This window comes from Neopelma chrysocephalum, unplaced genomic scaffold, assembly GCF_003984885.1.
Source record: "Neopelma chrysocephalum unplaced genomic scaffold, ASM398488v2 Primary Assembly neopelma1_22, whole genome shotgun sequence".
Taxonomy (NCBI): Eukaryota; Metazoa; Chordata; class Aves; order Passeriformes; family Pipridae; genus Neopelma; species Neopelma chrysocephalum.
The window spans coordinates 24,859,976-24,886,169 of record NW_020897689.1 but is presented as its reverse complement, the minus strand read 5'-3'; the positions used below and the strand labels follow the sequence as shown (position 1 = coordinate 24,886,169).

The 26,194-nt window shown below is 38.6% G+C and overlaps 1 protein-coding gene and 1 long non-coding RNA gene across 12 annotated transcripts in view; one reads left to right on the top strand and one right to left on the bottom strand.

The window, feature by feature from the left end:
• GREB1L (GREB1 like retinoic acid receptor coactivator) overlaps positions 1-26,194 on the top strand; it is a 137,519-nt gene that overhangs the window by 30,949 nt on the left and 80,376 nt on the right. The gene's annotated exons all lie outside the window — the stretch shown is intronic.
• LOC113963956 lies at positions 6,446-13,234 on the bottom strand. Its single transcript, XR_003533018.1, has 3 exons — positions 13,160-13,234; positions 8,400-8,473; positions 6,446-6,544 (listed from the first exon to the last, which is right to left on the bottom strand). It is a non-coding gene; the product is annotated as an uncharacterized LOC113963956 (long non-coding RNA).

Genomic DNA, 26,194 nt, shown 5'->3' with positions numbered 1-26,194 from the left:
CCTGTGAAAGGGTGGAACAGAGGAAGAGTGTGAGAAGTCCCACCTGAAGGAGGAAGGAATGGTAAAGACAATGAGTGATGAGCTGACAATGCTGCTGGAGGGCGGGGAGGAGGGAGAGAAATCAGGAGTGAAGTTGAGCCCAGGAAGAAGGGAGGGGTGCAGTGAGAGTGCCTAGGTTTCACTCTGTAAGGGGACTGTGCCACAAATGTGTTTGTCGTGTGTGGTGGTACCCTTGTGTTCTTCTGGGTATAGCAGGTACACTGGCACAGAGGGAAGAAAAATACTGTTATGGTGAAATCACATTCTGAGTTTTACAGAGTTTAATGAATAAGGTCCTGAGAGCACTGTTAGGAGACTAAAATCAGTTCTCTGGGAAACAGCTAAAGCTCTAAATTATTACAATGATACACTCAACTATTTCGGAAAATCAGAATTTCTAAATTTTTGTTGAGGAAAAGTAGGAAAAGGAGGTGTGTGTGAAAGCTGATCTGAAATGTTAAAAGAAAAAAAGTAGTTAGTGAGCTTTCATGTAGGTGAAACCAATCTCACTTACGGGGGCTAACTAACCCCTCACTTTCATGACTGTAAGAACACTCATTTGATCTTGGCTGCTGGGAACAGAAAGTAGCTTAACATTTAGTGTGGGATGGGCTCATCTGTGGATGGCATGTGAGGTAATACCAGCTATTGCTGAGGGGGAAATTCATGCCTAGTTATCTAGGCTGTTTTATTTTTACCACCACTAGCAGAATCAGTGGACCAGAGTCCTGGCTGGTAGACTCACTTGTCGCTCAAGTTTAGCCATGATGGAGTGAGTGTAGGATTTTGAATCTGAATTTCTATGGGACCATGGCTCAAACAAATCAAGTGGCTTGCAGTGTCTTCTGAAAGGTGGAAACTTGGGTAGAACTAAGCTCAAAGACTTGCATAAATAAATACTGATGTGCAGTTCTTTAGCTATGGTGAATTCTGTTGAAATATTGAGTGTTAATTCAGTCCTGTGTGTGTGGAAGGGGAGGAAGTAGGAAAAAAAGTGACTTGATCTTCCTTCAGATTGTTTTAATGTGTAACACGGTCAGAGGATTTTCAGTGGTTTTCACAGTAGACCTTGGGTCACAGGAGATGCATAATCATTTTATTTGATTTAATTTAATTTGGTTTTCCATCCCTTAAACCTAGTCATTGTCATTTTGGATAGTTTTTTGCATGTTTTGTTCAGTTTTGAGGCACACACAAGGTGCTTTCCCACAATTTGTTTCACAAAACTGGATGATGTTCTGGTATATGGACTTTAAAATTTTCTGGGTTTAGGGTGAGATTGCCTTAAAAATGTAATCTCTTGCCAGTATGTCAGATAGAATCTGAGAGGCATTTCTATGTTAAATACAGTAAAATTCATTGAGGGAATATTTGAAAATAAAGCTATTTCTTTTCTTTTCTCCTCTTCCCAACCCCACTCTCAGCACTCTAGAGAAAGTCTATTCATGTATGAAGCTTCATTGTTCTTTCAGGGCTGTATTTGGTCATATTTTCAATTGTGAAGGGACACATCAAACCCTACAATTTTTATTTCTTTTTCCTACCTAGTATGTCTCTCTCTCCGTGGAGAGAGCATAGAGTGTTGCACAGGATGGGATAGGGAAGGTAAACAGGGCTAAGGGAAAATGGACTGCTTGATTAAATAAAATTTACTTTTCTTTTTTAAAGCCTGAATCTTTATTTCATGTTTTGTGTAACACTAGATATAGAGGAACATTCAAAAAATGTAAAAGAGAATCCATTCCCTAGGTTGTAAAAAAAAAAAAAAAAAGAAAAAAAAAGTACTGCCTACGCTCATACGCATTATAATAAGGTTCCAGTGACAGTAAAATTTACTAAAATATTCAGTATTACTTAGAAAACTGCCAATCCACAAATTTCTTAAGTATGAAAATGTGTAGTTGGTGGTGCTGTTACTTGTTGTATCTCTCCCTCCCCCCGCCCTTTGATTTACGAATAACTCTGATTCTCTTGAAAATTTTCCTCCTACCCCACCCAATAACTGCTTTATAGCTGACAAAAATAAGCCATTTCCTAACCTTATCCTCTACCTATAGAGGTCATAAAAATTGCTAATGGAAACGCTGTTGCCTTCTGTTGTGTGATTCTAATAGGAAACGGATCACTGCAATTTATGGGGTACTTACCCTTTTCGGTACGTGATGAATGGCTCACTTCAAATGATGTTTCCTCATTGATTTCCTAGTATCTATCAGCAGAAACGACAGAGCAGGAAGAACAGCATTTAAACATGAAGTTGATTTTGAAGATGTTGTCTTTTCACTACGGTGTGAATTCATGGCAATATAGCATTTGCTGTAGTAGAGTAGCGAAAGAAGTGAAGTCAGTTCTTTACATTACTCTTAAGATTAGGTCTCTAAACCTACTTTTTGTTATGCTGTATTAGCTTTCTTGCCTGTTCTTTGGTAGGGAGAGTGAGAGGCTTACTCTATGCATAGGTTTTCCTCACACTCTGAGTATTTGTTGCCATGTTCTTGAGAAAGTACATATGATATTTATATGTGAGTAGTCTTTTGTCTATGTTGTCAAGCTCTTTGGGATATTTACATTTAATTCACATGAAAATCTATATGCAAATAAATTCTATGTGATATTTAGCAGACAACTGAAATATTTGTATTGCTGTGGCATTGTTTTATTTTACTGCATGGGATTACATGAAGTATTAGAAGAATCCCTCTGAATCTGCTCAATTTCTCTCTATGTGGGCTGGATTGACTCAAAATGAAAACTATCACTTCAGTTTCTTCAGTGTGCATACAACCTTTTTCTCTGTGTGTTGCTATGTGAATCACTGGGCAAGACCACATGTAAGAAAGCTGGATGAGGGGCAGATACAGTCCTTCAAAACATGTTGGGTTTTTTTTTTAATTGCCAAGAGTAGGAAATTGATATATCCCCTTTCCAAGTAGGATGGCTTGTTTTATTTTAGAAGGATATTGCAGTTTTGCTGCTTATAAAACTGGCTTAAATGTCATTGACTTGGCAATCTTTAAATACTGCAAATGGTTATAGCTCTGCAGTAAATAAAATTTTCATCTTCTTTAAATGGTAGTGTTAAAACTTGTTTGCATTCTTCATTTTCAGTGAGTCCAATGTTAGCTAGCAAAAATGAGGTTACGTTGGTTAGAAATAAAAGCATGGAATTTCAAAAGTCACTTTTGAAAAGTGACTAAAATAAAAGCTACTACTGCAATTAGGTTTACTTTTAAATGGATATAAACTGATATTTATTTTTTAAAAAGGCATTATGTGAAACCATTGAGATAAAATGTACCTATTCCAGAGAACTTGTAATAATTTTAACTTTCACTATGTAACAGCAAATCTGTTGATCATTTTCTTACATTACTTATCTGTTTCTTGAGATTTGTAATTATAACTTAGCTATTTTCTTCCTTATTGTAGTGTGCTTTACAGATTTTTTGTTTCAACTCATGATGCAAACAATGCCAGTGAAGAATAAACTCTGCTGACTTTGAAGCCTCTGCAGTTTCCATTTCTTTCTCTTTTTCTGAGAACTGTTGCATAAATCTGCAAACAAGCAATCAGGCTGCATGCAGATGATTGACAAAGAATATTTTGTATTGTCTACTTCCATTGCTAAGCATTATAAATTGGTCTTCAAATGTCTCTAGTGTAAACATGCTGGATGTCGAATGAAAACAAGTGAAGACTATCATACCTTTCCGATCATATTTGCTCTGAAATGGGTTTCATATAAAGCATATATTCTTTCTAAATGAAAAAGCACTTTTCTTTAAAAACATCACTTCCAACTGTCATTTCCAAAATTAGTATTTTCAAATGTTCTGTACTTAACTTTGATAGCTTTTTCATGTCACACTGCAATTACTTTGGAAGGAAGAGCTCCGAGATTTTTGTGAGATGTCTCACATAAAAGAACAACAAAGAAAATATTTACAGGCCTTGCAGAACACTAGATTATATATTAATTCTTATTCTGGGCTAAAAGTTGTCTTAGAAAGGGTTGCCTCCATTTTCATGGTGTTCCAGTGGAGCTACCACAGTTAGCGATTAATCTGTGCTCCCTTTGGAAGAGTATTAATTGGTTGGACACTGAGTAATGTGTGATTGTGTGAAGAATAGGTGCAGTTTTAGATCTTTGTAATATTGGAACTTAAAAGATAATTGGAACCATATCTTTGAAACACGAAAATATTATCCAACTTGTTAGAAGGCAAGGAATAAACTATATTCTTTACCTTGGGTATGTGTAAGGATATGGGTGGAGAAAGGGAAGGAAAAAATATGGTTGGTTTTCTCTACTGTACTTTATCTCAATGAAAAACAACCATAATTCCTTTCAACATATCTGCTTTTCTTTGTAACTTAGTGTTTGGTGTACATGCTTGAGTGGCAGAGAACAAAATGTACTTTTTGAAGATAGAAGTGTTCTAAATGTTCATGATGAGAACAACATGGACTGAACAAGCACAAATCATTCAGACGCCGCTTTAGACTTCACATGTTGAATTTAAGTGACTTAAAATTGGGCCGAAGTAATAATCTAAAAATACATGGAGCTTTTTTTTTCTAAATCCAGCTTTTAGAATTTATGTTCTTATTGTATATCAAACAGCTGTTGATGACAAGTCTCTAAGTGACTGGCCCAAATCTGAGTTTGATAGTATTTTGGGATGAACTGTTCCCAGTCTAAACCAGCCTTTTCTCTGACAATGATAAACATCTATATTTACAGTCTTGGCTTTTGCTCTTGCTGGTGGCATGGCCTGCATTGAAAATCTCCTGTCTAGAGATCCTGACGTTTTGGTGCAGCTAGACAACAGCATCTGAATCCTGATAGGCACAGAGCTGCAATGGGCACATTTGTAAGGTTGGAACAATGCTGATTTTGAATAGTGTGAGTTGCTGGAAGATCTGTCAGGAAATTTCAAAACAAGTGAAATGCAATAAAACTTTGACAGAATTTTAATTAAGTTACAATGGCTAAAGGTGTTCAAACCAATTTAGCTTGTATTTCTACCTTTTTATTATCTGCCTCACATTGTCAATATGGGAATGTTAGAACTGATTACAAAATATGTGATATAGTTTCATGAAGTATTTTAGCAATGCTACCCAATTCTTTCATTACCTTTGCAGTAACTTTTGACAGAGCTTCATGGAAATGTAGGCCTTACTGAAAAATATTTACCTGAATTATTAAAATAATGTATAGCTCATAATAGTCTTATGAGAGCTTTGGATATGATTTGGATTTTCTGTGTTCAAATAACTTATATTAATCATCTTCAATTATAAATCAGTAGTTTGTAGAGAACTTCAAAAAACATTTGTATTATATTGCTGTTTGTCGTTTAGAGGATAGATGAGAGAGACTCTTGTAATTGAGAGGAATCGTGTTTTCATCAGTAATTCTACTGGGGGTTATTTTTTTATTTTTTTTTTGTGGGGAGAGAAATTAAATGGGTGATTAATAAGGCTGTGTTTTCTCTAAAAGCAATTGTACTTTACTACCGGTCATGGTTGAAAGTCTTATTTTTACAGTAACTTATAAAGCACTGAATTTGGGTTTTTTTTCATTGAAGCTGAATATTTGAGGAGAAGATTCTGTTGTAAATTAGAATTGCATGTTGCTTTGAGTTCCAAAAGGGCAGGTTTCATTTAGTCAATGCTGGCTGTGTAATACAGAAGAGCACTCCACTGGGCTTCCTTTATCAGGTACTAGGTTCTGCATTGCCAGAAGGTGCAGCTGTGGCTGTAAGCAAAAAGTCAGAGGAACTGCATTAGACAGTGCTACTTGCAGTTTGTTCCTTGCTTCTTAGTGCTGTTAAGTAAATATTGATTAGATTAGACCTGTTATATGTGCTGGGCTTTTATCTGTTTATTCTATGCCTTGTGTTTTCTTTCTGTGTTGTTTTCTGCTGTATCTGAAACAAGTGTTAGTTGTTTGTTGTTTAGTAACTTGTAGTTTCCCAACTTTTTTTTTTTTTGTAGACAGTCAAAACTCCTGGCATATAAATGAGTTGGCAAAGAAAAAAAAGTTGCACAACCTGTCATGAAACTTCATCACTCTCACTCACCTCTAGTACAGAAATACATGTTGTTTCCAAAAATGCAAGCTAACAAGTATTTGCATATTTAGTGCTCAGAGACATGACTTTTATTTTTGTGTATCAGAACTGTAATCATAAACTCTATAAAATTCTCTGCTTGGGTAAAGTTGATAGCAGCTTCTTGTCCACCAGTATAGGGATGGAAAGTCATGTCCTTTGCTCTATGAAAGGAAAGAATTGGTAGCATCCCACAAACAGATGATGGGTGAAACCCCCTTAAAAGGGTCAAGGTGGAGAAACTGTCAGTCAAAATACTCTTTTTCAGTAATCTGAGTCATTTACCTTCAGGATGGAGCTTCTCTGCTGGAATCAGCTTTCCCTTTAATGCCGTTCCAGAGACTGACATATAGCTCCTGGTGTTAATAGGACTGCCCTCCATCTATCTGCAATTCAAACATCAGGATGGGAAGAAGTACTTGATCTGGTTAAAACTTGTCATGGTGCTCTAAATCATGACTTAGAGCCTTAAGCAAGCCAGAAAGTACTAGTGGAGGTTGTTAATAAAGAGGGAAGCAAAGTTTCTATCCATAGCTTTTCCTTCACTGGGATAACTTTGTTGCCCAACTGCCCTTTGGTCTCCTCTTGCATGCTGTAATATATGAAGAATACACCTCATTGTGCTATATGTTTTATACTCTGTTTGGGCCTGGCCAGGCTGGCCCTGCAGTCAGCTGCACAGCTATTGGGGAGGCTTTCTGCTGGAGCTCCTTGCTTTGGCTGGTCTAAGAGGTTGTGGGACTCTGCCACAGTGGGTTACTGCTGTTTTACTGGACTGCACCTTCTAGCCATGTCCAGCTGATAGCAGCTATCCTTTGTTCAGCGTTCTGCCATGGGGTAGAGGCAGACCTTGTGCCATACCTAAATGCTTCTACTGATTAAAAATTATTGTGCTGTACCTTGGATGAGCTTGTAATGGGGAAACCTGATGTATATTTGGGTCATTGGTATTAATCATGTCATATATTTTCTAGCAGAAGGATTTGATTAACAAATAATATTCCATTCACAATGGCATATTTTTCTGTCAGCACCAGAGGTTAACTATTCCACGTAAATCCCTAGCATGGCACTGAAATTATTCTTGTATCATATATCACGGCATCTATTTATAAGCCAAATGGGCCTCATCATTCCAAAGAAATTCCTTATTTCTAGTGAAGAGCACCTTGCAATGCCTAAGAGGTATTTAGAATGGAGAGGAAAATGTTTTGTACTCACTGTTGTGACTATTACTTCCAAGAAGAAACCCTCAACATCTCTGCTTCATGAAGTTGCTTTAAATGAATGTGCATATACTAACAATCTTCTATTTAATATGTACAGGGAGAAAGCATCAGTAACAAACGGACTGCCTTCTTTATAGTAGCAGTTTACTGTAAGGCATTTACAGTATGTAAATGTCCTGATCCATTCTGCCATCAAATAGAACCCCCATGACCAGGGTATTTCTACATGCGTTTTTTTCTGCAGTTCAGTGCAAAGGTACCCAACCTTGTCTGTTTGGAGAAGTATTGAACTTCGATAGACACTGACCCAAGATAGCAGGAGCTCCATGTGAGCTATCCAGTCCACTGCTCAGAACACACTGCCCCACAAAGCTGCCTGCAGCTGTGGGTGGGCTCTTTCTGGTTCTTAAGCTGCCTCCTCCCTCCGCGATATCTTTGCATGTGCTGGGAAGATACAGCCTGGTTTGGGCTGTGTGTCAGCTGCATGCTATGTTAACGAAAGAAACAGATTCAATGGTACATCTTATCTTTGCAGGAGCTGCTGCAGGTCCCAGTGCTCTCCCATTCTACCACTGGGGGGGAACTACTCCTTTGCTTTCAGGCATGTAATGCAAAATTCATCATTCAGATACTGAAATTGTTGTACTTGTTGTTAAACTTCACCTCTGACTGCCAGACCTCTAGCTTGCTTTTGGTTTTTGCAAAAAGGAAGGGGAATAGAGACCTGTTAGATGAACAGTGCTTGCAATTCTTGCATAGTTGAAGTCTCATTGAAATAATTCTTTACAGTACTCAGATGATCTTTAATGCCCTTATCCGGTTCCTGTGATCCAGTAATACTCTATATTGTGGCAGTAAACACTTGGTAAATTTTTGCCACTGACTTGACAACAGAGGGAGGGAGTGTTCAGCTTAGGAGTAGAGAGCTTTTATGGCAGAAAGCTCTGTGATCTCCTCTACTCCGGGGAATTCACCTTTGGCTGGCCTGGGCATTTGCAAGGCTGCAACTTACCATTTATTGATCCACATTTTTTTCCCCCCTCTAGTTCTGACTCAGCATTTCCAATCTTAACACAATGTGTGGGACTGCAATTCAGAAAAAAGCATCATTATTTCTGAGAGCAAACGAGGTGGCCTGGGTATGAATGAAAGCAGCTATACTCATACTGGGAGAGAGGGAAAGAAAGGGAGAGACAGTCTTACATTTATTTTCACATCCCTTAAATGAAGATCTGCATTAGTGGCACTTGACATCGGGATCAGAGAATAAACCTCAAATTGTGCACCCTGAGGTCCCCATATTCCTTTTGTTTCCTATAGCCTTGTGTTCCACAGCCCTTTTTTCATGCTTGCCTTTCCTCTGGACTCAGATTGCCTAGCCTTGTGTCTCATCAATCCCAATCTAGTCCCTTCCAGTTTAGAAAGTCCACTTTCCTCTTTAGCAACATTGAGCAGATACCCCCTTGCTTCTCCCACCTGCAACCCTTTTGCCTCCCAACAGGAATCCTCTCTGCATTTAAGCACAGGTCTTTGGATTTGGATGGTCTGTTCACCCATGCTAGTGTTCCCCATCTCTGCTTCATGTATCATGTCCCAAGGACCAGGAGTTCTGTTGATTCCTGCAGCTGGATTGGGAAACAGCTTGAGGAAAAGTAGGAGACTGCAGATGGCTGTTCCTATTGCTGCCTTAACATCTGCAAGAATAAAATGCCAGTAAAGAGACAGGGAGATCTTTCTCTGGGTTGTGGCCTAGTCTTTTTGACAGAAAGAACAAGTAGTTTTTTACATTTGCTGACATAAACAATATTTAACTCCAGCTCCAGCCTAGTTGATATCCCTTGGAATTTTGTGCAGTTTATGGCAAGAACACCATGTTTGCTTTTTGAATGGCTAATTTTACTCACAGAGATAAATACTGGTAGTTTTTCTGGTAACTGAATGAAAGAAGGCTGCTTGGAGAACTGGTCTGTGCCAGGTAGCCCAGACAGTTATTTTTTCGGAGGGGTAAGTTCCTGAATGAAATAGTCAAGGCCATAGTGGTGTAGCTACACCCAGAGTTACCAAGTTCCTGTGACTTGGATGAAGGTGTTTTTCTTGGCAACTTCAGTAAGAGAGCACTGGCTCTCGTACGCCTTTGCCTTGGTTGTTACATTGGTGAGGCAGAGGCCTGTAGAGTCTGTGGTCTGATTTAGTTCTTGGTCGTCTATTTCAAAAAATGAGTCAGACTTGCCCTGTCTGGCAGCAGTTCCATGGCAGCAGAGTGCCATGCCCTGGTCCTCTCTGTCCTGGAATGGTTCACGACCAGCAATTATCAAAGAATTAGAGCTTTAAAAGGAGTGATTAACAGAATTTCTACCCTCTCTGTGAGTGCAGAAAATAACTAAGTGGACATATAATTATGCCCAAATATTTTGCTAATCTCTTTTTGGGAAGGTGAGGGAGATGACTGGAAAGAAACTACAAAAGAAATCTAAATATATATAATCTGTGTGTAAGAAAAATATCTATATATTTTTTGAAATTTGTATATGAAGTATCTTTGTGAGAGGCATGCAAAATCTTCTTTACATCAGGACACCTGCACTTTGGTTACACCAAATTGGTGTCAAAACTGTGGAGTTTGATGGGTTTTGCAGTATGTAGTATCCTCTTTTTAGAAGCCATTTTATAGTGTTTTCCCCTTAGAAACTGAAATTCCTCACAATTTAACAGTCAAATATATTAGAACTTGGGGAAAGTAAGGAAAGAGGAGGAAATTTCAACTGCATTGTAACAAAAAATGCCTTTATTTTGATTACTTTGAAATACCTAGCAGGCCCAGGATTGGAAGAGAAGGGAAATCTATGATCCTGCTCACAAGGAAGAGTGAGAAGCAACCATGATTCAATTCACAAAGCATAATACGTGCAAAACTTTTTTTCCTTAACATTTTTTACTCTTTCAGTGCACATTAATGCTGACTGTCTCTACAAATTGTCTGTATTTTAAATCAGATCAGTGTAATTAGCTAACTTTACTTATTAGCTTGAGCTGACTCTAGTGGTACAATGGTTGAATTGGTTGCCATTATACTTGTTAAACTGCTGTAAAGTAAGATTCTAACAATAGGTTCCTACACTTAAATAGCACTGTTGAGCACTGGTGCCCTATCAATCAGCCAGACCTTTCCCTCCTGCTGTCTGCTCTGATAGACAGTTCTGCTGATGTGGGGACTCTGGAAGAAGAGATCAGGAAGAAGGGATGATGGATAAAGACCATCTCCTGTCTTGGGAGGAAATCAGAAAAATCCTTCCTTTGACTATTAACAAGCTGCTTTGTCAACGTGTCAGAAGATTAATTATGCTCATGCAAGAAGTGAGAGCGACTGTTTTCCCCCCTGGTTTTGGCGTAATGGGGTGGCATTCTTCTGAACTGTGGCAGAGAATTGCAAAGAAAGAGGCTTAAGAGATTTCAGTCCCCTAACATCACTGTCCCGTAAGCGTTTGTAAAGCTCTTAGGCATACATCCATGGTACTGTGAAGTTCTGCCAGTAATTGATTAATCAAAGTGTTTGTTTCAAGTGCAGCATGGACTTGATCTCATGAAACATTTGGTGCCAAGCGCTGTTAAAGTCTGTCAGCATTACGGGTAGTTAGGGTTCTTTGTATAGAACAAGCCTTCAATGAAAACAGATGCAGAAAACCTTTCCACAGCATAACTGTGAATGTGAAAACACATAACCGTTCATTATTTTTTGAAGCTTATAAATCAATAAAAGGGAAAATCTGCAGTAAGTGTTTGGAGTATTTTATATTGAAGCTGAGCAAATCTGCTTCATGTTTTCTTTTACCCTTCATCCTTTTTTACATTTTTTAATAAATTAAGTATAAAGCACAATAAAAAATTAATGATCTTACATTTTAATTAATCTTTTGATGAATAAATTAAATGTGCTAACGGATTCTGATCAGAGTAGGTTGAGGTAAAAAACAAAAAGTGTTTTTTCTTAGAAAAAAATATAAATCAGACACTTTAAGAGAAACACTGTTTCAAATATGAGGCCGTTTTGACTTAGTCACTCTATCTTCAAAAGCTCTCTAAATCTTGAATCAACTGTCATTAAAAGGACTCCTTCCATTTGGCCTGATCTTTCTGACTTAATCCCATGCTCAGATGGAGAGCATTTTTTGTAATCTGCTGATTTGACATAATTTCGTTTTTTTTCTTGAAACGATCAAGTTTTGAGTTTGTAAAAGGGAGAGTTAAAGAGCCACATCAGTTCATTAGTTTAGTTTCTTTGAAATAGTTTTGTCTGGTTTTAATGTTTGCAATGTTAAACTATCAACGGGGGTGTTAGGCTTTGAGGGGTTTTTTTGTGCTTCTGTGCAGCCTTTCTTCAGATCAATATCACTTTAAGATATGTTGAACTCTAATAGGTTGTAGTTGAAACTGTAACAAACCCAAACATTTTGAACATGGATGTGCCTGACCTTGAAATGCTGCTGATAAAAGCTAATGCTGTTAAATTGCATGCCAAATTAACCCTCATTTCCAAATGCTTTGTGTGTGTGTTTCCTGTAGGATAGTCTTTGATCCTGCCAAGCAACACTTCTTTTTACAATCAGTTATTTTTTAATGAAGGAAAATCAATGAACAAGTTTCAGTACCTGATTTCAGCAGTAGTGAAATGAAATGTTTTCTTTTGTATCCTTCTACCACTGTGCTTTGTCTGCTGTATCAGATCTCTGATGAGATATAGAGTTTTTGTGTAGAGGTAATGATGATTTTCAGCTTAAAACTTTATTTTCACATGTGTTAACCTCATCAAGGATTACAAGTTCATGTGAGAAAGGCACAGGAAACTGGTTAATGGAGTAGGCAAGGAATACTTTCTGAAGCAGTTGTTTTGTTTTTTTTTAAATCTTACTGAGGCTTAGCATCAATAAAGACAGGTTTTGATCTAAATCAAGATAAAAAAATGTTATTTGCCTCGCAAATACTTTTTCCTTGAAGTATGCAGGTTCACATGTAGCATCGTCCATTTTGGAGCACACTTGTTACTGTTTTGTGTTTGTTTTCAGTTCAGAAGTTATGTTACAGGGACACGTGCCTGTACAATCCACATTTTTTTTCATTTCCATCTTTGAGAAGTATGGACTCGGTATGCATTTAATGTGCCTTTTTGGACCAGCAGGCCTGTGTAACTTGGGTGGTGTAAACTCCCACTGAAATCAGAAAACAGGCACGAGCAGAAACCACTCACATATAGACACTGGCTTTTTGCTTGGTTTTATCTGCTGAGGACCTCGAGTGTTCTTATTTAAAATGAAAGTGCATCTTTTTATCCTCTGACAAATGAACTGCCATCTGCATAAATTCATTTGAAGGGGACATTATCTTCCTGTGTGAACTTTGGTGGGAAGTGCTTGCAGGCCATAAAGTGAATCATTAGTCTCCCTGGGCTGGAGCTGATATCTTGGCCTCTTTTTCTGGCATCTCCTCCAGGATGTTTAGCTCCTGATCCTCCCTCCTGTGTCCTTTCTCTGCTACTGTGCCTGGGCCACACTGTCAGCTGGACCCATTCCTGTGCCCACCCACCTGCCCAGGCCAGGGCTGTGTCCACTGTAAGGTCTCTGTAGCAGTATTACTCTTTCTTTTCGAGGGGGAAATACCACTATCCAAGCTTTCACCTTCCATCTTCACCACATCAGGAATGTGTTCACTGGACTGGGCAAACTTATGCCTGGTCTGTGTGAAAATTGTTTTCTGAGCCTGTCATCTTGACTGTGTTACCTTTCCTTTTGCATTCCTCTGCCAGCATTTTCTTGACTTTATAGCATTGGACCTAAGCTCTTTATCTTTTCTTTCAGGGCCCTCAAAATAAAAACCCTGGGGGTTGTTTCTCTCCATTATCTGCCCCTTGTGTTCCCTTGTTATTGAGATGTCAGCCCCAGGACCCAATCTGCCTAATGGGGCAGATGCAGCCCCACATCAGTGAGCCCTACTGGGTCTCAGCTCCCTGGCATGTGGTGCTCTTGCAACTGATGAGGCATTTTGGCTGCAGGAGTGAAAGTGTGGCTGCATGGAGCCATCTCAGCCAGCTCCCGACCCATGGTGGATGGGCCTTCTCCAAGCCAGAGGCAGCCAGTTGCTGTGCAGGCACCAGCTCTGCTCTGGGTGAGCTTTTTTTCCACCCTGGCTCTGACCTGACCTTACTGCAGAGCCACTCTCCGGAGTTAGATTTTTCTGTTACCCAGTGTATTCCAGCACCTGTTTCTACATGGGGTAACTGTATTCCCCTGTGAAGCACGTTGTCTTGTGTGGATACTTTGGAAAGGAGCCAGTCTGTAGGTCAGGGTATTGTCTTTCCTAGTATAAATACTTCCAACTCCAAGGCAACACAAACCATTACAAAAGTATATTGTGCTTTATGTACATGCTTTGGTGCAGGTGTTTGACCATTTTAGAGACTCAAGGGGGTGGGGAGGTGTGAAAGGTTGGGAGTGAGCAAGTCTAGAGCAAGAAGACTTTGGATTTTCCAAAGGCTCTGTTTTATTTTTGAGCTTTTAAAGCAGCATCCCCTTTCCACTCTAAATACAAGAATTAACATTCCTTCAGTAAACCTTGATGCACAATTGTTTCTTTATGCAAGCCCACATTGCTTTCCACCTACTTTGAAGGACCCTGGGTTTACCTTCGGGAAAAACCAGAGGCAAGGTTTCTAGTTTGTGCCTAATGGTGGGGGTTTGCAGTGGTGAATGGAAGTGAGGGGAGGCCTTCCCTCCCAAGCAGCAACGGATGTAGATCGTGGGCGAGTGGATTGCTCATGACAGTGCTGAAGTGCTGTTGGAAGGGGTGTCTGGAGGTCTAGTCCAGCTCCTGCTCTTAAGAGGTCTGTTGCCAGCATTTGTATTAAAATTAATTTTAGAGGAGGATGAAAAAGGTGATAGGGTATAACCAAAGATATTGCTATATTATAACTGAGAGAACCTTAGGAAATGCTAATAGTTAGAGGAAAAGGTGATGGATTTGTTGTTGCCACATTTTAGCAGCATTTCTCCGAGAATTTAAGAGAAAATGAATTCTGCTGAAGTGACCTTTTTTTCACCTCATACTGGCTCTCAGAAAGCCTGTGCTCCCAGAACCGTCCACACAAACACTTACACAACTAATGAAAAATCCAAGTGCACATGCTCCAAGGGATACTTAAGCATCTCTAAAAAAGATTCTTGTTGCTGTTATTATGTTAGAGGGCAGCAGTTCCTAAGGAAAATTGATTTTTCTTCCCCATTTTAATACCTTCCAAATGCTTTTAATCTGACCATAAGGAAAATGTGAGAAGTTCTAAATAACTAACTAGAGGCTTTTTGAAGCCAGGAATATCTTTGTTGTTCTCCTTTTGCATATGTTTTCCTGGGACTAAGGGCTTTGTTAAAACTTAAAAATAATATTTAGAAAGTGATAACATATCTGATCTTGCTCAGTCCTGTACTTTTCTGTAGAAATTCAGGGTAATTGAAGATGCTACTTTTTCATTTTAAATTTGGTGTACAACAGATAAATGTGAGCTTTGAAAGAGGCTGTTCTGGAAAGGAAGTAACTTGAGAAAAATGGGCAACTTCGTAATTTTTTTTTAGCTTTCCTTTTAGCACAAAGTGTTCTTGTTACACTTGCTGACCTAGTTGTCTTACTGTTACTTCAGAGTGTTCTTATTTTCTCTTTGGTATTTTTTTTATTTCTATATTCTTGGAAGAGTAAGGTGCAGCAGTTGCCTTATACCTGACAGTAGATCAGTCATATTTCCTAAATGAGACAATTTCTGTCTAATACTATTTTATTTTTTTGAAAAAGGAGAACCTATATTTTTCTGTCTTGACAGATTAATGGTTGTGAATGACACCTCACAATAAAATCAGCATTTTGGTACTGTCCCTATTGGGTCTTTTGTATTTACAGGGGAGGAATCCTTGATCACCAGGTTGTTTTCTGTGCAAACACTGGGAGAATGCTGGGACCGACAAGGTTGAGCTGACCTTATGTGCTGGCCTGTTCCCTGCCACTGACTGTCATGTTTCAAAGGTTAAACTAACTGTGGATGAAATGTAATCAGTAGTGCATTGGATCCTTTCCAGAGCTCACTGGAGGAGTGCAATAACTGGCATTGTTAGCTCTGGGAGAGCAAGAGACAGAGGTCATTACCTGTGTGCGTCTGAGCATGAGGAACCAACTGCCTTTCCTGCTACCTCCCACATATGTTTACTTAAATCTTATCTGGAATTGTTATCCAGCTGGCCCCTGCTTTTTTAAAAAATACATCTGTTTGTTCTTCATACACTGCAATTTTCATCTTTCTTTTGCTTTCAGAGTTTCTGTGAGAAAAATGTTTTTCTCTCAAACCTTGTTATTAGATGGGATTTGAATCAATACCTGGGGAAGCAGAAAAGGCTGAAAGAAAGTATGGCTGTGTTTTTAGATGACAGTCCAACCTGGGCCAGGATAAACCAGACACTACCCTTAAGATGGAGATGTACTGCACCAGCAGTGGAAAGATGACCTCGGTAAATTTTCCTTCCTTCACTAGTGGGTAGCTAGGAAAAGAGCTGGTACAATAGAAAGCTGGCCAAGGGACAGAGCAAGCGTGGGAGGAGGAGGTGAAACAGAAGCACTGAAGCAAAGATAGCAACTCTGAGAATTGATTTCCTGTTTCTTTCTATACTCAGCCACTCATTTTCCCCAACTCCATGTCTCATTTGTGCAGAACTTTCAGTCCTCGGCATTCAGATCTGCAGCAGGAGTCTGTTCTCAGCATGAGATAAAAAAGCTTTCTGAAAGGCACCAGAAGCATGTAGCATATGGAGGGGAAGGACTGCTTGTTGTCACATTAGGGATGTTGAAGCCAGTATTTTTTCTGCCTATTTAATTTTTACACAACCTGCCCTCTGAAAATGTCTGTACAATAGCAATAGACTTAAGTGAGCAACAAAAAAATGTTTTCCTTTTGCATTCTGTGGAAAGATTCTTACTTCATCAAAGCATGTTGTTTTCTTTATAGATCAATGTATGACCTTGAAAACCAATACATTTAGCAGAAATGGAGACTTTTCCCTTGAAAGAAGAGGGAGGCAGACTTCCATTTCAGAGCTAGCCAGACTTTGAAGACCTGTATTATTTTAATATATGTTTTTGTATACACTCCTGATTGTTGTGCTATAATCAGCTGGTGGGAATATGAATGCCTTTTCCAGGATCTTTCTGTATGGGTTTTTTAGTTTCTGGTGTAGTTTCTAAAGAAGCCCTGACAAAAGCAGAGGCCTGTACCAGTTTATAGGAAAGCCAGCTCTGTTTGGAGTAGGTCAGTATAAGTTGGTTACGATGTTGTGAGAAGAAAATGCCATTATCCTCCTTAGTCCACCTTTATCAGACTCTCTCAGGTTTGTAATCACAAGCAGAGAGAGCTCCAGTGTTTCTATCAGTTTTCCTCTCCTGCACTTTAAGAGTAGAATGATCTTTTCCTTATTCCTGAGTCTTCATGAGATCTCTCTACTTCAGTGTGTGTGAGAGAGGACAAGGTGTTCTCTTTCTATTTACATTTCTGGTGAAATTCTTATTGTTGAAAGGCCTTTTCTTCCCTTGACCATTTTTTTTTTCCTTCGTGCCAGAGCACTGGACAATGGGAAGAACTGAGTAAAAGTACTAGCAACTGTCTTATCCTTGTGAATCCTGAGCAGTATTATTTCCCAGTCCTGAGTCTTTAATTTGTCTTTCTCTATGCTAGATTTCTTTTTAATTATTCAAAGAGCAGCTTGGTTTCTCCACCAGCCTTTAGGTAAAACGCTTCAATATCTGCTTTTGTAAATATTCCTGGACTTTTAGCATGACAAGCGGTGTCTGGATTAGGCATAATTTCTGTGTGAATAGTTTCTACTTTACTGGTACAACTATTCTAATGTCGGATATTTGTGATCCAAAATTTTGCTCAAGTACATCACTTCAGGGAACTCTGTGGGCATTGTGAAAGTCTTGATATAGAGAGCCTTTTCAACAAAATCAGTTTTGATATGACAGAAGATATAGGCCCAAACTGCAGTCACAGATGTTATAGATCAGCATGAGTAGTGAAGATGCCTGGATCTGTTTGTGGTTTTCCTATCAGGTTTATAAGGACCCCATCAATTTTCCAGCATATGTGGAGGTCTTCTTTCTAGGGACCTTCTGTCAGCTCTGTTGAATGTCCTTACGAACAAGAAACCATTTTCCTCCACCTCCCAAGTGTTCAGTCAACTGCACAGAACTGGGTCCACGGCAATCCCCGCAAAGGGAAGATTTGTGCTTGCTCCTGTGTAAAAATAACTAGAAATCCTCAAAGAGAGAAGAGCATTTTTGGGAAGGCCAGGCCACACTGTGTCTTTATGCACAAGCAACAGCCGTTAAGCAGGAAGCCCTGGAAGAGTTTCTGTTTTGCTAGAATATTGTAGTGATGAGGAACCCAGACAACAAAACTGGAAATAGCCTTGCTTGGAAAAGCCCTTTGTAACTGAAAACAAGATCTGCTTGGATTAAATATTTAAAGATTTTTTTCAATATTCTGAACTGATCAGCTTCTTTATTTAGAGTGCTCTGACATTTTTGTTAGAAAGATACTGTGAAAAATCTCTAACCATAATCTAACTGTTCATGACTAACAAGCATGTTGTTTTCTCTTTGCGGTATAAAGGCCAACTGCATTGAAGCGGATCATTGTATGTGATTACTAGCTGCATCCATCTTTGTATTCAGGCTGGCAAATTGCTATAAATACAAACATTTAAGAGTTTCTCTGAATGGTCACAGGCTGAATCTCCTCAGTACAGGGATTCAAGATGAGCCTGATGTTCAACAGTATCTTGTGCTTCCCCTCCATGTAGATTTACATAGCATGTCTGCGTGCACATTTTGGCCGCAAGTCGTATTTCTTTTTGAAATCTCCTTCCTTCTTGATTCTGTTCCTCACACCTTTCACTGCATTTTCCTTCTGTGAATTTATGAAGGCATGTTTATGCCCGAGTGCTGTTTTGGATAAGAAGTTATCTTTAAAAGAACAGTAATAGAGAGAGGCTTCTACTCTATTTTCTATCCATCCACCTTTGTACCCCTGGACATGTATGCAGCAAAAATACTAGGAGCAGTATGGATCCCACAGTGGTACTCCAGAGCATACAGGTTTGGAACCAGGGGAAAACCACATGTGCACAGAATCTGCTCTATATCAGTGAACTTCTGGGCTCTGATGTGAGTATATTGGTACAGATGTCCTCAGAGATGTCCATAGTCTATAAATAGAGGTCTGCATTATGTCTTTCCCCTTTGAGATGTGTTTAATGGCTTCGTATTTTAAAAAGTCACCAAGTAGAAGAAGGTGTTTGCAAAACTCTTTAGCAAGATTTTGAGGTCAGTGTATACCATATGTTTGTATTTGGACACAGCTGTAGGTTGTCCTTTTATGCTGTCCCCATCAGACTCTGTTGAGCTGTTTTTCTGGGTATATTTTCTCTGTACTTGTCACTGAGAAGAATCAGCTCTGGATGCATACGCTTCATACGTGAAATCCCATCCTTGCTGAAGCTAGCAGGTTTAGTTGCTGTATGTGTATAAAAACCAGGGAAGAAACGTTGTGTTACACCAAGGCCTGTTTCCTTGTGTGTCAGGTTTCTGCATTGTGTGCTAGCAATAGGAGATGCAGGGAGCACAACTAGCAAGCTGAAGTGTTCCCTATGGGCCTCAGCGTTCCTCAGAAATTTCTTCTAGCTCATGGATATTTCACAGCAGGACAATTTACTGTCCTGTGAAGAAAGGCTTTGTGTATATAGAATTCTTAATTGTCTAAGACAAAATTGTAGCAGATTTTCCAATTTTAGCCTGGAAAGTTTTGACTTCTCTCTCTCTAGTGTCTGCATATTCTTATGGACTTTTGTGTCTGAGTTTTGCAGTTTGGTCCTCTTGATTATAGTATGCCTAGACTTGTTTCAGGAAAAAAATCCTGTTTTAAGCTTCTGATAAGGAATATAATATGATTTTTTCTTTTCCCATATTAAGCCTGAGACATGCATGGGAGGAGATGGGGACTGTGGGGAGAACGCAACCTTCTTGTGTAACTACATGAAAATTTTATAATATGTGTGTTCTCTGCGTGAGACTTTTAAATACAGATGAAACTAATGAATCTTCTTTTTGTCAAACCTAGCAATATGTGTTAAGTCATCTAACTGAAGTCTGTACAACAGATGTAAAAATCATTATCAGACCTTTAAAATGTCATAAAGATTCAAAGACAAAGAGGCCAGTTTGCCTCTTCAAATTATATTGCGTTCAGGGATGTGTTATTTCAGGAGCTTTTCCAAGACACTGCACTGTCACAGCTTCATTGCTTCAAATGTCACTTCAAGTAGGAGCAGTTTTTATAGCTACACAGTAAACTCAAGATGGTTTAATGGAAATGATTTCTTCATGTGTCAAAATGACCCCTTTGTTTCTCATTTTACTCTTTTGTTGCCTGCAGCTAATCTGGTTTTTGGGTTATCAGATCTAAGCATCTTACAATGCTGACTCTAGCAGCGGCATTCAGCTGGAATGCTGCCTTTTGTTTACTGGTTTCACCAGGCCTCCAGTGCTTTCTTTGGTCATCTGGTGGCTCCACTAATGTGATTTGCACTCCCAGGCTCTGCAGGTAGTCATGGGCTTTTAAAGGGAATTAGTGGAAAGCCTGCCACCCTGGTTGCTAATGAATCCACAGGGTATTTCTTGTTTGTGTTTTGTTTTTCCAGATTCTTGTGGAGTTTTTTTTGTTTTGTTTGTTTGGGGTTTGTTTTTTGGGGTTTTTTTTTTGTGGATTTATGGAATTTTTCTCCTCTCTGCTTGGACTTCAGTTTCTGAAGTCGGTTTACCTGGCTGTGGTGTGGTGATACTCATTTTGCTTTAAATGGAAGTACCAAATCCTATTATCACAGTGTCCATTTGGGGTTTTCTCAGGAATTGTAAATAAGTATGGAAAAATAGAGGGCTACACAAATACTCAAAACTTATTTGTTACAATAAATGATACACAAAGCTTGTTCTTGGTAATAGTGGATGTGGTAAAAAGAGACAAACCTCCACCTTCATGAAAATTCTTACTATTAAAATAGCAAATGTTGGCATACATAGGGAAGTTGAAGTGTTTTGCTGATGAGGCTGTTGTTGGAATAATGAATTTTTGCAAACACATCAGGAATAGATGCAAGTTTATAAATGCCCTCAGCACGGTCTTATAAATTTGAGCCAGTGAAGGACAGTCAAATAAATAGTCTATTACAGTTTTTGCAAAAAAACAAGTTATATTGGAGGAGTTTTTTTATTATGAAAAGTGTGTATACGAAAGAGGATATATACTCAAAACATCTGCTCTCTTTCTGAAGCAGAGGAGAGTTTCAGACTCTGAGGAGTTAAGTTGAGTAGCATGTCAAATGCTGAGTAAGATGCCATTCCTTCTTATATCCACAACCTCTTACTGAAGTATCCTTGTGGATTTGAGTGGGGATTAATAGAGTGATTAGGTTGGTTGTTTTTTTTTTCAGATTAGTCCTGCAGTTTTGTTAGGGCCAGTATTTGGCTTGCACAAAAACAAGCACAATGTCAATGTTTTAAAAGCTTCAAAGTAGTCTAACTAAGACTCAATCTACAGTGGCAGGATGTCCATATTTTTATATTTTCATAAAAGATTTTTCATTTATTTCTGTTGTTTTAGAATAGAAGATACCAGATCTGTGACAAAAGCAAAATCTGAATAGGACTTTGGAAATAAATGGGTCCTTTCCATGCAAAAATAGATAATATAATTCTTACTCTTATTTACCTTGAGAGCAAATCTATCTGTTTACCCAAGTCTGAAGAATTTAAACTGATAAGAGTTGTGTCACTGATATATTGTTTATAGGGTTGGGTCTTAGGAGTAGAAGAAAGCTTTAGAAAAATTGAATTACAAAGGTGTGTTTCAGTGCTCTCTTTGTGCTGTTCTGGGATGTTGGTGCTGAGGATTTATCTGTGCTGTTTGGAGGAGGTGTATGTTTAATTTATATATGTGTGTTTATGTTTTTAACATACTAACTGAATATCAGAGCACTAAATTCTGTTCAAGAATGTCAAGTTGCTGAATTGGTGTTTTTACTTCAGAAAAAATAATTTTGAAATTCAGGTGCAGGGGTTTTAATAGTGGACGTATAAAGCAAGAGTATATCGATTGAGTTTTACTAGGCTGACAGCAGGACTGAAGGTCCTTGTGACCCAGAAGTTTGTGACCCATGAAATCTCCATTTTCCTTCTATTGGTAATGTATCTTGAAGTACAGAGGACTGCAAAATGCATCCTGGGTGACCTAACACATTGATTGTCTACAAACAGAAAATTATTTTGGGCTTATTGCTAAAAATGTGTTTGATACTAGTAAATATAAGGGATAGGCTTAAATTAGATTGTTTAAACAAGTGTTTCCTCAGCACAAAGTCACTAAGGCAACAGTTGATCCTTACAGATATGAATAAGATTTGCCATATTTTCCTTTAAAATGCTGGTTTCAGATGCTTGGCCATTTTGCTGATTCAGCTTCATCAGCTTGCATGCCAGTCCACAAAAATCAAAATTTCACTCTGTAAATGGTAATTACATCTGATTGAAGAAGATGAAGGGCAGTAAGGAATTGGGCAGAGTTATTTCTAAAAGCAGCAAATATCCGAGGTTCCTGAAAAGAAGCCTGTAGCACACAGGCACACCAGCAGGCAGATTTTACAGCTCTGTCCAGAGCACAGAAGGAAGATAAATCATTGCCATCCCCCTCTCATTTTTGAAATGGTTCAACCCTGGGGTTTAGCTGAAGGACTTAAAGAGTTTTTGAAGTGCAAATAGACTGGTGAAGGGTAAACCTTTTCAGAGTTTCATTTAGATGGATTTTTTTTTTCTATGTGGATTTCTGGCACCAGCTGAGATCTGGAAAGCCACAGGATTTTTTTTGTTTTTGATCAATCAAGCAAGCAGAACTTGCCATGGGGGTGTACATTCTCTGCATACATATTGATCCTATTGTGTTTAAAAGTAGTTAATTTAATCGGGGCTTTTTGAAACCTTCCCTGGTAAAACTTGCATTAATGAAGCTGTCATTTCAAGGTCATGTTTCAGTGTCAGTAACTTAATGGTAATGACAGAAGTTACCTGTAACTTTAGTATCAATATTTCAGTAATTCCATGATAAAATTGCATTGAATGAGGACTGATTTCATATACATGCATGTGAAAATGTTCAGCTTAACTGCAAAATGTTACTTTCATTAAATGAGAGATTTTCAAAGCAGTCTGGAGCTCCTAAACACTTTAACACCAACAGTTGTGTTACTATTCACTGCTATTTGGATCGGTACCCTCGACCTGCCCTATTCCATAGGTAGTTTGACTCCAATAACATATTTTATACCTTGTCTCCTCTAGCAAAATGGTTGTAATGTTGGAGTTTTTATTTAGGACTCTTTCTGGTAGTTTTGACCTTTTACCTCACATTTTGTTTTATTTAAAAGCAACAGCGTGCAGAAGACGGATTGCATATTAACTATAAACACTTCTCTCTACTGTGATAAATATTTGGAGATCCAACCATGTACATCCATGGCTGGATGTATGATAAGAACCCTATTTGAGTGCAGAGTACAGATTTTATAAGGCAGGATGCAGTTTACTACTTTTTCCATCCATATCTGATGCTAAGATCTTCAAGTATTCTGAATGAAAGCATTATATATTTTCAAGAGTTTTTCCTGTGAGGATGTGAAGTGCAGACTTTATTTCCTTTTTTGATTTGTTTGGGTTGGAAGGAGTTTCAGGAAGTTTTTCTGGGCATCATGACACTCAAAGTACAGTAGAGTTGGTGGCGAAAACTGGATTCAGATACCATGGCAGAATGTGCCTATACATCTCCCAAACTCAGTCTTCTCATTGCTTTTCTTCTTGGTAATTGCAGTGTGCCTTGGACTCTGACATTTGCCGAGTACTGGAATTCCAGAGTGATGTGTGACTGAGCAGGCTGGCATGTGAGGTGGAAAGCAGAGTCTTGCACACAACTCTTTCAATCATGTACCAATAATGGTCTTTTGTAGAGTTTCCTATTTGTGTTTTCCCAATTGAATGGTATTTTATCAAAGATTTCAGTGTCAGATCACCCAGTGGCTCAGAGAGGAACTCTAAAGGTGGTGTGAGGTCCAGAATTGGGATTCTCTTTAGGAAAGACCAAACTGGTTGTTAGTTTAATTTCCTTATATTGGATGTCCAAAATGGTACTGTGTGGCATACTATGGGAAAATAGCCTATATTAAAAAATGGTGTATTTTTACCTTACTTCTGTATTTACTCTGGTGGTTTGATGTTGTCTGTGCTATGAGAGCACAATAGAAAGAATCTACATCAGAATAGGGACCTAAAATCGTAACATATCACAAATAAATAAATATGGCTAAATATCACAAATAAATAAATATGGCTAAATATCACAAATTAATAAATATGGCTAAATACAATCAATAAATAAGGCTTAAGAAGTTCATGTTATGATTTTTCCTGGACTTTACATTGAACAGAAGATGTTTGGTTAACAGGCCCCCTATCTTGGTCTTTGTTTTACAACTCTAGCTTTTATGTCACATGCTGTCAATCTCATGTGCTGTAATGATGGTTATTAATGATGGTTATTTCCTGTAGTGTTTGAAAACTGAACATGAGATGCTGTTTAAAGCTTTACTGAGAGACAGAGGAATTCTTTGCATCTCACTGCAAAGAAGGGATGTCACTTCTGTGGTGTCACTTTTGCGAGCATGTCAGTGGGAGAAGTTAATATCATGTTTCCTTTGTTGAGTAAGAGTTTTCTAGCAACAGCCAGGACTCGTCTCACTTCAACAAGTCCCGTTCCACCAACCGTATAGAGAATTTCTGGGCATATTCCAAGTCGGCAATCTTAGTTCAAACCTATTAGGCATAGAGGGCAGATTTTCATTTAGAAACAGACATTGTTCTGTATATGGATATGTGGGTGTTGGCTGGAAAATCTGTCATTCAAATTTAAATTTTTTCTAACTGGTATGTGCTCAAATGTTAAAACACTGAGGGGCTGTTACCTGCAGATTGCAGATTTATCAAGCAGCTGTGACATTAAAGTAATCTTACTCTGGTTACAGCATGTATTTGTCAAGGGCACAGACTTGCATGATGATTCTGAATTCCTGTGGAATTTAACTGAGCAACAGCTGGTCTGTAGGATGTGCAGATTTTAACAAGGTAACGTCTGTGTTTTGTTGAGGGACTTATGTGACCTTCTACTGAAACTGTTCCAAAGGGCCTTCTTCCTCCATTCAAGTCTGTAGGAGCCCAAAATAATTTTTGTGTGAAATTTCTCCATTCTCTCTGAGCCTCTTGATTTTATCATGGGTAAATTCTACAAAATTCTTCCATGGGGTATTAGGAATAAAAAAGAGGAAAATAAAAAGGCCATCAACACCACTGACTGCAGTTCAGGAGAGAAAGGATACTATTTTTGGCCTTTAATTGTGTCAGATTCCTTTTCTCCACAGTTGTTGGTTTTGTTTGGTTTGGTTTGGGGTTTTTTTTGGTTTGGTTTGGTTTTTTTTTCCACTTGGGAGACGTTTATGGTGCTGTGTCTGCCAGGATAACCGTGTCTTAGGGTTGAAGTTGTATTTCTCCCCGAGTTCTTAGAGGTGATGTTATCTTTTGTTCACTCAACAGTATGGTCCTTCCTGAGAGCAACTGTCACTTTAGGCACTGTAAGATGGATGAGTCTCAAGTGAACTGCTAGTTGAAGCAAATGGTGAAAATAAGAAAAGACAAGGGGGTTGGGGGTCTTCAGAAGGGACAGACAACAAGGAAGCACTGTTAGAAATCAAAAGTAAGCCAGACGGTAGTGGAAGAACGAGCCAAGATGGATCATATGTTAGCAGATCCCGCAGGTCTTGCAAATGAAGACTGGTGGCTGACAAACTGAAGAGAACTTCTGCATCTTGACAAAAATGCAGTTGGTTTGTTTCCTACTTCATTTGTAAATAAGAAGGGATCAGAAGGAGATGATCTGAACATCAGATGAAGAAATTTGGTTTTTTGTTACATTGTATTGTAAGGTTAGGACAAAATAATCAGGAAAAAGGTTAGTGATATTTTGTGTATCTTAAATATTATGTGACAATCTGTCAGTTTTGAATGGGCATGTAACAGTATAAAACCAAAGCAGCATATCAACAGTTTAGCTTTTGGAAAAAAAGTAAACTTAAAATTCGTAGCTGATGGTGTTTCAGAAGGTACGTAATGTTTTTAAAGATTCACTGCATCTCTGATGTAGCTGAACTAATTGAGTTAGACTTTTTAACAGAACGAAAGTGGTGTAAAAAGGCCCGTATGTAAACCCTAAGAAAACTCCCTTGAATCCACTGACAAGCAGGTCCTTACCCCCCACCCCCAAGCTGAGCAAAGGTCTGTGTTTGCAAAAGCAGCCGGCAAAGGACAAAAGGCACTTACAGCCCAGTGTGTGTCAAGGTTTGGGAAGGGTCTAGGAGGATCTTGGCTTGAAAAATTATTTTGTCACACTGTTGGCATTGGTCCATAAGGGGAAGCACTGGTTGAAAGGCGAAGAAATTAAGATGATTAGAAGCTTTAAAGCTTCACAAATGGTAGAGTATCTCTCTTCTCAATGGATGTAAATAATAGATGAAAGACTGAGAGTGACAACAAAGGATCAGGGCCTTTAAGAGAATGTGTGCAGCCTGAATAGAGGTC